Raw genomic sequence first — 15398 nt, 5'->3', positions numbered from 1 at the left:
TGTGGGAGATCTGGAAAGAGAAGGAGATGAAGTTTATCAGGAGAAATAAACACAGCCCTGCAATACCAAACCACCGAAAAAGGGAGGCAGAAGATGACCATTTAAGGGGTTCCTGGGTGGCTCAGAGGCTTAATAAGCATCTGCCTTTGGCTCAGGTCATGATCCCGGAGTCCTGGTATCGAGTCCCCTATCGGGGAGCCTGCTTTTCCCTCTCCCTCTTCCGCTCCTCCTGCTTGTGCTTTCTCTCTCTCTGTCAAATAAATAAATAAAAGTAAATATTAAAAAAAAAAAAGAAGAAGATGGCCATTTAAGGTCAGGAGGTAGAAAGGTCCCCTGGCTTTTCTGAAGCCTTCAAAGGAGCCACTCAGGAAAAACCTGCCTGCCAGAGAGGCAGGGAGACAAGCCCAGGCAGTGCTGCCAGCCTGGGGTCTGCCAGCACCTGGGGCAGGCCTCTCCACCGAGCACAGGGCTTTTTTTTTTTTTTTTTTTTTTGCAAGGAAACAAGAACAGAGAATAATCCTGGCTGGCAGGGCGCTGCCTGAGGAAGTCGGGAGGCTTGCCTGTTAGCCGCCCTCACTTCCCCTGTGCTGGTGTGTTTGTTGGCCTCGTGCTCCTGTTAATTAAAGGAAGTGTGTGTGCCTTCGGCGCTGGTACCCTGGCCCCAAACATCATTCTTTCCAGGGGTCTCCACCGCAGTGCCGCCACCGGTAGAATCAATTAGGCTCCCTCCCAAAAGTCAGGCTGCTTTTCCAAGCCCGGAGGTGAAACAACACCACCACCCCCCTTCCCCGTTGCCGCTTGGGGGCTCACATGGCAGCCCCACGTTTCTCCCTGTGGCCATGGCCTGGCCGCGCCAGAGCCTGCCTTGGGGGGACATCTGCCCAGACGCACAGAGAAGGGACTCTTGGGGGCAATCCAGCAGCCTGCAGATACGGGGGCGACAGGGAAACTGCTTGTGTGATGGGCTGGAGTCGTACAGCCCATTCCCACCACCCTGCTGTACTGTTCTAACTTTATTTGAGCTTGGCCTTATAAACAATATTTTATGAAGCCAGAGTAAAGGTGCCCCAAGCAGAGGTGAGCAGGCTTCCCTAGGAGTCAGTAAAAGTTACACCTGAGGTCTAACGGTCTTCATTAAAATGCCACCAGAGAGCTTCCAACTGTCCAGCCGGCTCTCCGAGCCTCCCACTGAAGAGCCACGATGGGGAAGAGAGGCGCGCACGCTGCTGGAGGGGCCCAGAGCGGAGGGGCTGTGTCAGACAGGCCCTGGGTGTGCCAGAGGGGAACCCTGACCCCAACGGGCACTCAGACCTTTTTCAGTTCTTCAGCATCATCCTGGGGAAGCCTGGTCCGGCCGTGGGCTGCCTGGCGGGCTCAGAGGCTGGCCGCTGGGGAGTTCAGAGCCCTCCATCAGCCTGCGGCAAGTCCTGGGGCCCCGTCTTCTTTCTTTCCTCGTTTCTCACGGCCCCTGCCCTCCAAATCTCAAAATGTGCTATGTTCCTAGAGTCATTACAGAATATGTTCATGGGTACACACACACACACACACACACACACACTTCAATCTTAATCACTGCCTTACAATGAGATAGGCGTGGTTATCATCAATTTACAGATGAGGGAATTAAAGCAGAGAAAGACAGTGGAGAGAGAATTCCGTCTCTGTTTTGGACTCCAAGCACAGCGTTCTTTCTGCTGAACCACATTGTGTCGCTGGGCTTCCTGCTCTAATTAACTCATTTACATCCAGTGTTTTGGACTCGGTGTGCTTTGATTTCCAAGAGTATATGCGTTTTACAAGTGTGTTCCAAATTCCTCTCTTTTCTTCCTCCAGCAATCCTAACACAGAAGTGGTGGCTAATAACAGTTAAGAATGGAATAGCAGATGTCACTGAGGGACATTATCGAGGGAAGGTCACCCCTAAAATTATGCCCCATAAGCAGCTCCTTTGAGTAATTCCAAATTCCAACCTTAAAGCGGCGGGGGGGGGGGGGGTGGAATAATGTAGAAAAGCAGCCCTCAGGTAGTTTTCAACTCTGATGATGCTTTTTTAAGTGGCAAGATTTGACTCTTTCCTTTGATTGGTCTTTGCAACCCCTGCTCAAAGTTAGCTAAGTGAAATGAGTAAGAATGTGCACGTCTGAGAGAAGATGTGCTGTAAACACCTATATCATGACCAGTTGTCAAGGAAATGTAGAAACGGAGGGGGGGGGCCGAAGTCACAGACTGGAAATTCTCGCCAGTGGCATGATTTTGCATCTTGGAACCGGCCCGTGGGCAAATACGTGACCAGGCTCCCCCCCCCCCGCCCCGGGCTGGCCGAGATTCCTGGAAGTGAGGTACACCACAGAACTGCTCAAGCCACGGAGTCAGCCGGGACCATGTGCTCTTAGCCAGCAGAACTTGAGAACGTTTGAAGGAAAATACCCTGCTGCCCATCTGGCTGCATCCCTTCCTCTCCTGGAGCCTGTGGGACGAGGCTCTGCTCAGCAGAAGGGTCTGAACCACCAACAGGCCGCTGTGAGCTTTGCCGCTGTATAACGAGGTTGGGCGCGGTGCTTCTTGCAACCTAAGGAAACGCGGTTTGGAAACTGGAGTCCCGTTTGCCAACCCTGCTTCAAATGCAGCCATTGTGCCTGAGAACCAAAGTCAGGGCCTGTTCGTGCTGGCATCGAGGACAACGGTCTCGTTGACAGAGCTAAGCCCGATGCCCCCTGGCCTGGATACGTTCCCTTTGACCGCCAAGGAAGAGGAGGAAGAAAAGCACAGAGACAGGCAGGTTCCTAGCATCCGACCCAAATCCTGGACTTTGGGTAGAGAGAGAGATGGAAACAGAATCAGTTAAAAAAGAGCATCTTGTGACAAGTTGTTCTAAATTCACACAGAAAAACCCTCCCAGTATTGTGTCTCTTAGAGGAGTTTGTTGTGCATAATTCAGAGCCACATGGATTAAATTTCCCTTAAAATATACATTGAAAATTAAAGGGGAAAGTGCTCAAGACAAGACATGTTTGGATTTCTGTCAAACTCAGAGCCCTTGGAAGGCAGCAGGGAAGGCAGGATGTGGCTTTTTAGGACTTCGCCTGTCATCTACCGCTCCCATTTATGTCTGTGCCATGCTCAGACCCATTCTCTCCCCTCCTTCTGGGAGGAACATTCGATGTCCAATACCGGGTGCTGCATTGTTTTCAGAGCCAGATTGAAACCGCCCTCAGAGTTTCAGAAGTCTCCAGACACTGAGCCCTACCATTTTCAAGAGCCCTGGCTTCACGTCTCCCCCACTTTACCCAACACCGTAGAAAGTCCAAGGAGAAGGATCATCGGTGACCATTAGCTCCAACTCTGTGCTGCAGAAGAGGAAACTGAGGCCCAGAAAGTGATTCAGTTCCTTCAAAACCCCTGAGATGGCCCCTGTGTCCCCTTACCAAAATTCTTTTCTTTTTTTAAGATTTATTTATTTATTTGAGAGAGAGAAAGAGAGCGCGTGTACACACACACGAGTGGGGGGAAGGGCAGAGGGAGCGAGTCTTAAGCAGACTCCACTGGGGGCTCGATCTCACAACCCTGAGATCATGACCTGAGCCAAAACTAAGAGTCCCATGCTTAACTGACTGAGCCAGCCAAATGCCCCTCTCCTCACCAAAATTCTAGTTAGCTTTCCATTCACATCTCTCCTCTAAAATTCTTTTTTTTTTCCTTCTCTATAATTCTGTAATCTTTTTTTTTTTGTAAAGACTTTATTTATTGATTTGACAGAGAGAGACAGCCAGTGAGAGAGGGAACACAAGCAGGGTGAGTGGGAGAGGAAGAAGCAGGCTCCCAGCAGAGAAGCCTGTTGTGGGGCTCGATCCCAGAACGCTGGGATCACACTCTGAGCCGAAAGCAGACACCTAACGACTGCGCCACCCAGGCGCCCCCATAATTCTGTAATCTTTACCTCAGCTCCTCTGCCGTTCACCATGGTTGCCCACCACAGAAACTCCTGGGCTGCCTTTCCTCTCTCACAGACCCATCCCCCAACTCTTCTCCCCACCCCCACCCGCCCCAACAAGGCCCACCCCTTTTCTCACTGCAGCTTCTTGGATACCATGTCTTCCTTCTGGAATCTGTTTCCTCCTCCTTCTCCTCCCTCCTCCCCCTCCCTCTTCTCCTTCTTCTTCCTCTTCTTTCTTTTTTTTTTTTAACCTTGAAAAGTACCTTTATTTCACCTTCAGTAGTAAATGACAATTTATCTGGGTATTGAATTTTAGGTTGACAGTGATTTTCCCTCAGCATCTTGAGGACATTGTCCTTTCTTTTCTGGCCTCTTTTTCTATTATTGAGAAGGATCCTTGCTGTAAGTCTAATTATTGTCCCCATGTAGGCCATATGTCTCTCCTTTCTGGTTGCTTTAAGATTTTAATCTCTGATGTTCTGGAGTTTAGTGTGCACATCTAGGTATGGATTTATTTTTGTTTATTTTCCACATGATTCTTTTAACAGTTGTTTGACTCTTCTACCAACATGGGATAATTCCCATTGTTAACAATAAAAGCCACGTATCTTATATGTTTCTTCTGTGCTGTGCTCTCCATGTCATCTCATTTAATTCTCACAACAGGGTCCTGTAACCAGCCGTTGTACAACCAGGGAAACTGGGTCAGAAAGAGGTTAAAAACCGGGGATGTACTGTATGGTGACTAACATAATATAATAAAAAATCAAAAAAAAAAAAAAGAAAGAAAGAAAGAAAGAAAGAAAGAAAGAAAGAAAGAAAGAAAGAAAGAGGTTAAAATTTTTGTCCACGCTGAGACAGTAATTGGCAAGGCCATGTTTGAGCCCTGATAGCAGAGTTTGAGTATTGTTTCCTCTTCCTGTTCTCTTCTTCTGGTACTCTTATGAGACATAGGTTGGCTCTTTTCTTTCATCCTTTCTTTTAACTTTTTATATATCTAATCTCTTTGTCTCTCTCTGGAACATTTTGTACTATTTCCTCAAATCCCTTCTCCATCTTACTAATTCCCTCTCCTGTGTGTCTATCTGCTATTTATTGCACCCCTTGCCCTTTTAGTTCTAATAACTGTATTTTTCATTTCTAGAAGTTTCCATGAGCTCATTTGAGATCTTCCTATTCTTTTTAAAATAGTGTCTTGTACTGTTTGTAGGCATATCCTTTGATTTTAAGATCATTTAAAAATTCTAGTTTTGTAGTCTCTGTCCAATAGTTTATCTATTATCTCAAGTTTTGAGGAGTTTAACCCCTACTGTTTATTTTGACTGCTGACTCTTGTACATGGTAGATTATTTCTCTCTGATTTATAATTTTTTTGTTGTAGGCAGGGCTTTATTTTTTTCCTGTGGGAATTCTCTGTGGCCTGCAGTGTTGAAGTTTAATTCCAGTGGTTTTATATTTGCTTCTGCCAGGTATCCTAGGGGTATCACTGGCTAAAGACCAATTTATGTTAATTTCTTGGCTTGGGGTTTCCTTCTGATGCAGGTAGTAGACATTTGGGCTGTAAACTTGTGCCAGGCACATGACTAGGGTTTTGATTTTTCATAGGAGACTGTTTTTTCCCATTTAGAGTTAGAGCAGAGATGAGCTTCCTTGATGTCCTTCTGGGTTGATGGCTTTCCTGACAGCATCTGAGCTTCATGTAGGGGACTCTCTAACCCTCACTTCACCCAGGCTTGAGGCATCATCCTGTCCTGCATGAGTGTGAAAAGCCAAGCCCTTAGCCTTTGCTGGATCAAATCATCTGCCCTTGACCACAGCAGTATAAGTTCCAGAGTCTGCTGTTTGAACTATTTCTTTTCACTTCAGTACCTGGAGATTTCTTTTTCTACCTGTCGAGCTCATTCATGCTTTATCCGTTTATTTTCATTTTTTTTTTAATTGTGGTAAATACACATAACATAACATAAAATGTACCATCTTAACCATTTTTAAGTGTACTACAGTTCAATGGCATTAAGTACATTCACATCACGCAACTGTCACCACCATCCATCTACAGAACACTTTTCATCCTGCAAAATTGAAACTCTGTGTGCATTAGACAAGACAGCTCTTTATTCCTCCCCCACCGATCCCTGGCAATAACCATCGTACTGTCTGTCTCTATGAATTTGCCTCACATCAGTGAAATCATACAATATTTATCCTCTTGTGACTGGCTTATTTTGTTTAGCATATCTTCAAGGTTTATCCATCTTGTAGCATGTGTTAGAATTTCCTTCATTTCTTTCTTTTTTTTTATGACAGAGAGAGAATGTGTGCTCATGACCAGGGTGGGGAGGGGCAGACAGAGAGGGAGAGAATCTTAAGCAGGCTCCACATTCAGTTTGGAGCCCGATCCGAGGCTCTATCTCACAACCCCGAGATCATAACCTGAACCAAAATCAAGAATCAGATGCTTAACCAACTGAGCCATCCAGGCGCCCCAAGAATTTCCTTCATTTTTAACACGGATTAATATTCCATTGTATGCATATAGCATATTTTGTTTATCCATTCATCCATCCATGGACAGCTGGGTTACCTCCACCTTTTGATTGTTGTGAATAATGCTGCTAGGAACATGGGTGTGCAAAGATATCTGCAAGACCCTACTTTTCATTCTTTGGGTTATATACACAGAAGGGGAATTGTTGATCATATGGTAATTCTATTTTTCATTTTTTGAGGAGCTGTCATATGTTTCCCACAGTGGATGTACCAATTTTTCCACACCCCTGCTAACACTTGTTATTTTCTGTTGTTTTGTTTTTGTTTTTATAGCAACCATCCTATGTAGCCTTCCTATAACAGACATCCTAATGGGTGTGGTAGCTCATTGTGGTTTTGGTTTGCATTTCTCTAATGACTAGTAGAGCAGCTTTTCATGGGCTTATTGACCATTTGCATATCTTCTTGGGAGAAATGTCTATTGAAGCCTTCTGTCCATTTTTTAATCAGGTTGTTGTGCTGTTGTCATCATACATTTAAAGGGTTTTATTTTATAAGATGTTTCTAAGTGTTTATATGGGAATATTTCTATGTTGTCCTAGGGCTATTTTGCCAGATCAGGGAGTCTCTAAGATTCCCTTCCTGATGACTTTCACTGTGCCCTCTGCAATTTACAGTTCCACAGCCAAGAAATCTCCCTTTTCTGAAATATGCCTTCTCTGCTTCCTTGTTCTAATTGACCTGACTTTGCCATAATGATACCACTGTCCCTGAAACCCCTCAAGTGAGGGACCTAGCACTCCCCTCCCACCCTTTCAAAGCACACAAACGTCTTGGATTCAGGGGTAGAGTTGAGCATTTATTAAAGACATTTAGCCTTGGGGCACGTGGGTGGATCAGTCAGTTACACGTCTGACTTCCACTTGGGTCATGATCTCAGGGTCCTGGGATGGAGCCCTGCGTTGGGCTCTGCGCTCAGCGGGGAGTCTGCTTGTCCCTCTGCCCCTCGCCCTGTTCATGCTCTCTCTCTGTCTCCCTCTCTCTCTAATACATAAATAAAATCTTAAAAATAAATAAATAAATAAATAAATAAATAAATAAATAAATAAATAAAGACGTTTAGTCTTTCTCCCCACGCCAACTTCTGTATCCCCTTCAGTGTCCACTAGGCGCGCAGTAACGGGAGCCTCAGCCTCCCTGGGGTGTGGATAGAAACCCAACTTTGGGGATGGAGATATGGGACTTCAAAATTCCATTTCCCTGCTCACCATGGTTCCTAATCACTCTGCACTTTAATCTTCTCACCAACAAAAAAAGACGGGAGAGGGAGAGGACCTTAAGAGGTGGCCGTAAGAACTAAATGAGATCGTGCGCGCCATACGCCTCGCCAGTTCCTAGCACATGTGAGCGCTTATGACGTTTATTTCAATTTCACTTCACTGCCACTCTACCTTTAGCAACCACATGGCTACCAGTTGATGTTTATTCTCACCCAAGACAACTCTCCTCTTGTGCTGTGGCACTCCGTGCCCCTATCTTTATAACCAGTTGTGTAAATTTCCTGCGGCTACTGTAACAAATTGGCACCAGCCTGGTGGCTTGGAACAACAGAAATTTATTTTCTCAACGTTCTAGAGGCCAGAAGGCCAAAATCAGTGTCACTGTGTGTTGGCAAAGCCACTCTTCCCTCCCTCTGGAGGCTGGAGGGGAGAAATCTTCCCTTTTCCAGCTTTCTCTTAAAGGCTAAAATCCCTTTTTACATCTGTCTCTGTTCCCGGCCCACCCCCACCACGTATTCATACGGTAGGTACGACCATTTCTCTGGCCAAAGAAGACTAGTAAGACAGGTACTTATTGAGGCTGTCTGCTTGGGTTCAAATTAAGAATGAATGCTTCGGAAGCCTGAAGACACCGTCACGAGGAGGGCCCAGGATCCTGTGGTAATGACATTCAACCCTGATAACAAACCCCAGTGCAATTCTTAGGTCTTGTCATTGACTCAGAAACCGTATCCCCAAACTTGCCACACACTTTTACCTTCCCCTTTTGTATTATTTCCTTTGCCTTGAGTTCTCTTTCCAACCTTAGCCACCTTTCCTGTCAGGCAAACCTCCACTCCTCATTTAAAACATCAGTCAAAGGGCACCTGGGTGACTCAGTTGGTTAAGCGTTTGCCTTTGGCTCAGGTCATGATCCCAGGGTCCTGGGACTGAGCCCCGCACAGGGCTCCCTGCTCAGCGGGGAGTCTGCTTCTCCCTCTGCCTCTGCCGCTCCCCCTGCTCATGCTCTCTTGCTCTCTCTCTCTCTGTCAAATAAATAAATAAATAATATTTTTTAAAAAGAATATTTGAAAAAAATTGATCAAATATCACCTGTTAGTCAACATTAAACTAGCACCATTCATCTTTTGGTGGGAAGGGAGTTAGAGTGATTTCTCACATTCTATGTCACATATTTTGTTTGAATTTTCTTGAAACAATGTATTGCTCTTATAATTTTTTTAAAGATGATTTTTTTCACCTTCTCTTTGAAAATGTATTGGTTTTCCCCTCCAGATAGAATTAATTATGCCCTCTGACTGTCTTTCAAGACATATATTCGTATATTACTTTCATAAATGATTCTAGAAAACTGCCTTTTTATTATTGTATATATCTGTCTTCTCAGACTAACTGTAAGCAATTTAAAGACAGGAATTGTGTCTTATCCAACTTAGTACCTCCAGCACCTAGCATAATACCTACTACATAGGAAAGGCCCCCAAAATGTTAATGAAAAAGAAATAAATTGCCCAACTTCACTTAATGGATTAGTGGTAGAGTCTAGATTAAAATCTAGGTCTCTAGATTTCCACTCCACTGTTTTTCCCATTTTGCTATATCCTTGTCCGTGGCAAAGTGTGATCACACAGCCACATGGGGTGTTAGTAACACAGCACGTGTGGAGGAAAGAGCACTTTCCTCATTTGTTAAATGGAAGAATTATCTGCTTGTCTGCTCAGTCTTTATGAGGACCAAATGGGGCAATGTTTGTGAACACTCTTGGTAAAATGAGAAATTGCATATAGAAAAAAGGGCTTATTATAAATGTTTAGTTCACTACAGCTTTCATCTTCAACAAATGGATTATAAATTAGAACAGATGATTCCATATTATTCAAAAGCAATCAAAAGAGAACTTATCCTTTATGCTCTGATCCTCAAGGATAATAAGTCATGGATGAGAAGCTTCCTGCATAGTTAGGAGACAGTGCCTTTCTGGGTTTGTGCACTATTTTTGTACATATATTATGCTGCTAACACCTCTCGTCCGTCTCTTGAAGATGGTCCACTATTCACTTTACCCAGATATGTTAACTGTGAGTCCCAAAGATGGTTTTGTGTGGAGGAAGCAGAGTCATGCATTGCCCTGCTGACTGTGGATTTCCAAAGTCCTTGATGACACAAGATTTTGCAGTCTTGAAACAACAGAAGGCTCTACACAAGGGATGTTCTGAAAACAGGAGGAGACCTTAGAAATTAAACGTAAATTACAGAGATGAAAGACTTAATAAAAGAGTTGGAAGTTGGAGATGAAATCACCCAGAAAGTAAAACCAAAGGACAAAGAATTGGAAAACAGAAGAGAAAAAAATAAGAAAATTATAGGACAAATCCTTGGGGTTCAACGTCCAAGAACAAGAGGTCTAAAAAGAGAGAACAGGAAGTGCAAATCAAAACCACAAAGAGACATCACCTCACCCTTGTCAGAATGGCTAGTATCAAAAAGACAAGAAAGGGGGCGCCTGGGTGGCTCAGGCAGTTAAGTGTCCAAATCTTGATCTCAGCTCAGGTCTTGATCTCATGGTCGTGAGTTCAAGCCCTGGGTTGGGCTCCACACTGGGCATGAAGCCTACTTAAAAAAAAAAAAAAGAAAAAGACAAGAAACGACAAGTGTTAGTGAGAGTGTGGAGAAAAGGGAAACCGTGCATGCTGTCACTGGGAACGTAAACTAGGGCAGCCACCATGAAAAACAGTATGGAGATTCCTCAAAAATTAAACATAGAAATACCCTATGATCCAGGAACTCCACCTCTGGGTATTTATCTAAAACAAATGAAATCACTATCTCAAAAAGATATCTGCACTCCTGTGTTCATTGCGACAACAGCCAAGACATGGAAACAACTAAGTGTCCATAGATGGGCAAATGGATAAAGATGTGGTATACACATACGATGGAATACTTTTCAGCCATGGCAAAGAAGGAAATCCCGCCATTTGTGACAACAGGGATGAACCCTGAGGGCATTATGCCAAGTGAGATAAGTCAGTCAGGGAAAGACAAATACTGTATGATCTCACTTATGTGTGGAATCTAAAGAGATAGATGGTTATCAGAGTTGGCAGTGGGGGATGGGCAAAATGGCTGAACGTGTTCAAAAGGTAGAGACTTCCAGTTATAAGATAAACAAATCCTGGGGATGTAATGTATAGCATGGTGTCTATAACAAAATAGTGGAAAGAGGAAATTGTTAATGAAATAATTCCATTTCTCAGACTCTAGGGCTTGCCTTTCTTGATTAAAAGGGCTCACCAAGTACCTGGCACAGTGGATGAAAATAAAGCTACACCAAGTACATCGTCATGAAATTTCAGAATGTTGGGATCAAGGAGAAGATCCAACAAGCTTTCAGAGAGAGAGAGAGAGAGAGAGGGAAATTTTCATGCAAATTATCAAGTACCAAAATGGCACTGAATTTCTCAATAGCAACCTGAAAGTTAGAAGACAATGGAGCAATGCCTTCCAAATTCTGAGGGAAAATTATTTCCAGCCTTAAATTCTATCTCCAGCCAAACTCCAGGAGAGAATAATGAATTTTCAGACGGTCAAGGTCTCAAAAGCTTTGCTCCTATGTACTCTTTCCCCAGAAGTTCCTGGTGGATAGACTCCACAAAAATAAGGAAGAAAACCAAAAAAGAAGATATCAAAGACAATGGATCCAACCCAAGAGGTGTGAATCCCCGGGCCGATGGTGACAGGGATCACCGTGAAGCAGTCTGACAGAGTGGCCATCCAGATTGAAGGTCCCAAGGCGGCGGGAGGATTTCCTCCAAACATTTCACCAACCGGGAAGAGAACAATTTGGGAAGAGTGTGGGGTTGAATTATATAGATAAGTACATAGAAAAACTAAGCAAACAGGAAAGATCATCAGAATGCGAATATTGATATAACCAACTTATAACAGTATTGGAATGATGTTGGGGGCTGGGCAGTGTGAGCTTTTGAGGTGTGGCTGGTGGTGGTTATGAAAGAGCTAAATCCCATTTTCCATGGTGGGAAGTCAAGAAATGATCAGGGCTGCAAAATGAAGCAGCAGCAACGTAAACATGTAATTTAGAGATACAAGGGTAAATATCAGATGAATCAGCTCATATAGTTGACTTTATTATTTCTGGGAGGTGAGAAATAAGGGAGGTGAGGCTTGAGGGGGGCTGCTGTTTGGTCTGGGGTGGTTTTAAGTATGCCGTGTAGGACGCTCCCCCTCAGACCTGTCAGCGGCTCACACTGCGTCCCCTGGGCTTGTTTAGAAGCCCTTACTCGGGCTGTACTTCTAACACATTTTTACTTAGCTGGTCTGGAGTGAAGTCTGTGCTTCAAGATTTTAAAAACATGTTTTCCAGATAGAGTCTAAAGTTCAGGCATGTTTGAGAAGGTACATGTATAACTTTGATAGAAATTAAAACTAACTGTAAAAGAATATATAAATTAACCTAGGATAGTTCTGGGCACGCTATCCTTAAATATTAATACTCTCATTAGGACTCGGGAGAAGTTCCAGAAAAGAGTGGCCTGAAAGGCTCAAGGCAGGCCTCACTCAAAACCTCCAGCATTTGAATTTCTTACCAGTCAGAAAAGCACATGGCATTGTCAATCTGAAATTCTTAGCAGAGCAGAGCCTTTCATTGGGGGGTATGGCTAAAGCAGAATACCTGGGAGATGCCGGAGGATTAACTTTACATGGAGGTGTGAATGGTATGCATCTGCTCCTTCCTCCGAAGGGTCAAAGGGCAGAGGTCAAGAGAGTAATGAGAGCCAGAGATGGAGATGAAGGGGAGGAGACTTGAGAGGGGGGAGGGGAAGAAAGAGGAGACCGAGACAAAGCAGTCAAACTTTCACGACTTTTTATCTAATTCCAGACAAACAGCCTCTCCCTCTGCTCTCTTAAGAATCCCTTTAAGAAGCCAATTTGAGCTGCACATTCATTAATGGCCCTGGCTGGTGGCTTTCAGAAGGGAGGATCTCTGTCCTCTATTCTCTTCTCTGGTCCCTGGGTCAAGGAGAGCTGTGTTCCACCCCCTGGAGGAGGCCGGCTGCCCGCCGCTGAGGGTCACCTTAGAAGAATGGCCTTATTATCCCCCAGTCATCACTATCTTCCCCGACACATCTACAGGTGTACCCTTTCTGAGGGTGCCCCTCGCAGGTTTCTGTTTCCCTCTTCTTGGCCTCCTATGGACACAGGAGCCTGCCTGTTATTCGCCGTGCGGTGTATTGTTACCCGCTTTGATTTGCTGCTGTTTGAACCAGATGCTGTCTGTCTTGTAGCATTTAATCCCTTGAAAGGTTGAAGGATGCAATTTATATGAATGATGGCTCTTTATCAGAAGGCAAAGTCATATTGTACTTCATGCTTATCTGGAACAGATTGCCCTGTCTCCACTCCCACCCTAACCAAGAGATTAATGAATCAAGAAGTACCTCTTGGTGGCTTTAAATGCCAGTCTCCTGGGAAATGCCAGCGCGTTCTAGCGATCACTCGGCTTCGGTCGCTTCTCTCCTCCTTCTGCACTGAGACACCTCAACAATATCCCACGTCATAAATCCAGGGGAGTGCGAAGCCTCTGTCTAGAGAAATGGCGCTCTTCCTTGTGGCATTTTAATGTCTGGATAGGAACAGAGTCCAGAGAGGTGGCTTTTAAAATAAATGTCTTTGTATTGAATCATTTGTGTAGTTTGAATCATTTCTCCCTCGTTGACTTCTATTCAGATTTTCAGATATACTGAGGGTGGGGCTGACATAATAAAATCACCCCTCAAATTATTCAATTAGCATTTTTAAAACCTACAAGGAAAAAAAAAAAGAAAAAAAATCCCGTTCAGAAGACTGAATCATAGATTTCCAGCTTATAGCTTGCCTCCCATAGGGGTGGAACCCTGAATTGCTTTCATTGACTCCTAGATGCTACAATGAAAAGTTACACTGCATCCTCTGAAACCCGAGACATTATACTCTACAGACACGTGGTCATTTTAAATAATCAACAGCTTATACAAATAAGCCTAATAGGAAAAAAAAAAAAAACCACTTAAAACAGTGCCTAGCTTATAGGAAACACTCAATATTATCACTGGCATATTATTTTAGCACACGACCCTGACATAAGATTGGCCACAGTCCTTTGTCCAGGTAATTGTTGGATTGTGGCTCTGCCCTCAGTCCCCACTCTATGGGCCCAGACCCCATGCAGGTTCTGAGGATACTGGCTCCTGATTTGGTTAGAGAGAGAAGACATTGCCGAAAAAGAAGGAACAATCCATTCGGGGGGGGGGGCGGTATTGGGAGAGCCTGAGATGTTTCCTGAAGGAAGAAACCCTCCTTCAGTCAGTCCTGAAAGGAGAGTAGGTGTTCATGCGGCAGATGGGCCCAAGGGAGGACTTTTCCAGGCAAAGGGAGGAGAGCTTGCCTAAGCTTGCAGGGAAATCGTGGAGAGGGTAATTTGTAGGGAAGCGGGAGGGATGGTGAACCTAGAGGTCTGATGTGCTACTTGAAGGAGTCTGGACTTGACTCAGTGGAGTTGGAGGGTTTCCAGCAGAGGGTGTGTTTGCATGTATGTGGTGTGTGTGGACTGGGTTAAGTCACCATAAGCATTAAGGCTTTCTGGAGATTAAGGACCAATTCAGGGAAGAACTAGAGATTAGGTGAACAGGCTGAGTAACAGAATCATGATCAAAAGGAACCCGATAATCTAGGGACAGGGACTGGGCCGACGGCAAAGACCAGGAAGGAAGAAGTTAAGGATGGGGGCAATCTTCCAGGAAGGGAGGGACAGGTGGGAGAGGGGTAGAACACGGGAACTGCTGAATGCTGCAGAGGTGGAGGCGATAGCAGCTCTCACACGGTGTTTATTTGGTCCCACAGATTCCCTGGTCCCACAGATTCCCTGGGGTGAGTGGGGGACGGGGAGAGCAAGCCTGGCAAAAGTGCAGACTCCTGAGCCCTGCCCCAAGCCAGAGAATTGGCGTGTGCTAACCCACTTTGCAGATGATTCTTAGGCATACTAAGCTTGAGGACCAGTGTGTTCCTCGCTGGTGCTGGGGCTCTGAAGAGGAGGGAGAGGGTGTAAAGAGAGCTTGCCAGGCAGGGCTGACATTCGGGGGAGAGGCAGCCCGGACATTGTCTAACCTGGACAAAGCTGGGCCGCACGCACCTGTTCCTGTGGCCTGTGTGTGGTCTGCGTCGTGATGAGCTCTCAGTCCAGTGGGGCATAGCTTCGTGCTCTTCTGAAAATGGCCATGTTTGTGCCGTGAGTGAAGCTCAGGCAGAGGAAAGAGAGCCAAGAGCAAACCTGCAGGAGCTGGGTTCCAGCCTTCTCACCATTTGTTAACGCTGTGTGGCCAGAAGCAAATTGCTTGACTTCTCTGAACCTCCCAGCTGATCACTTTTCAAAAGAAGACAATGGAATCTGCCCCAGCTGTCTTGGCTGTTGGCTGTCCAGCTGTTGGGAGGGTGTCTGGGGGAGGGAAAGATTGGAGTATGAGTTGGTGGAGAGCCAGAGAGGCAATGAGGCAAGACACTCCCAAGCGAGGAGAGAGCTTGATAGCGCAAGACGTTCATAGAGGGACTTGAAACATGAAGTTTAACAGGATAGGCACAAGGAGATTCCCTAAGGTCTTAGAAAAGGTCTACATTCTTGATTTGGTTGGTAGCAGTTT

This window comes from Ursus americanus, chromosome 27 (assembly GCF_024610735.1).
Source record: "Ursus americanus isolate L20-20 chromosome 27, mUrsAme1.1.p, whole genome shotgun sequence".
In the NCBI taxonomy this organism is placed as follows: Eukaryota; Metazoa; Chordata; class Mammalia; order Carnivora; family Ursidae; genus Ursus; species Ursus americanus.
Note: the sequence above shows the minus strand (reverse complement) of the source record.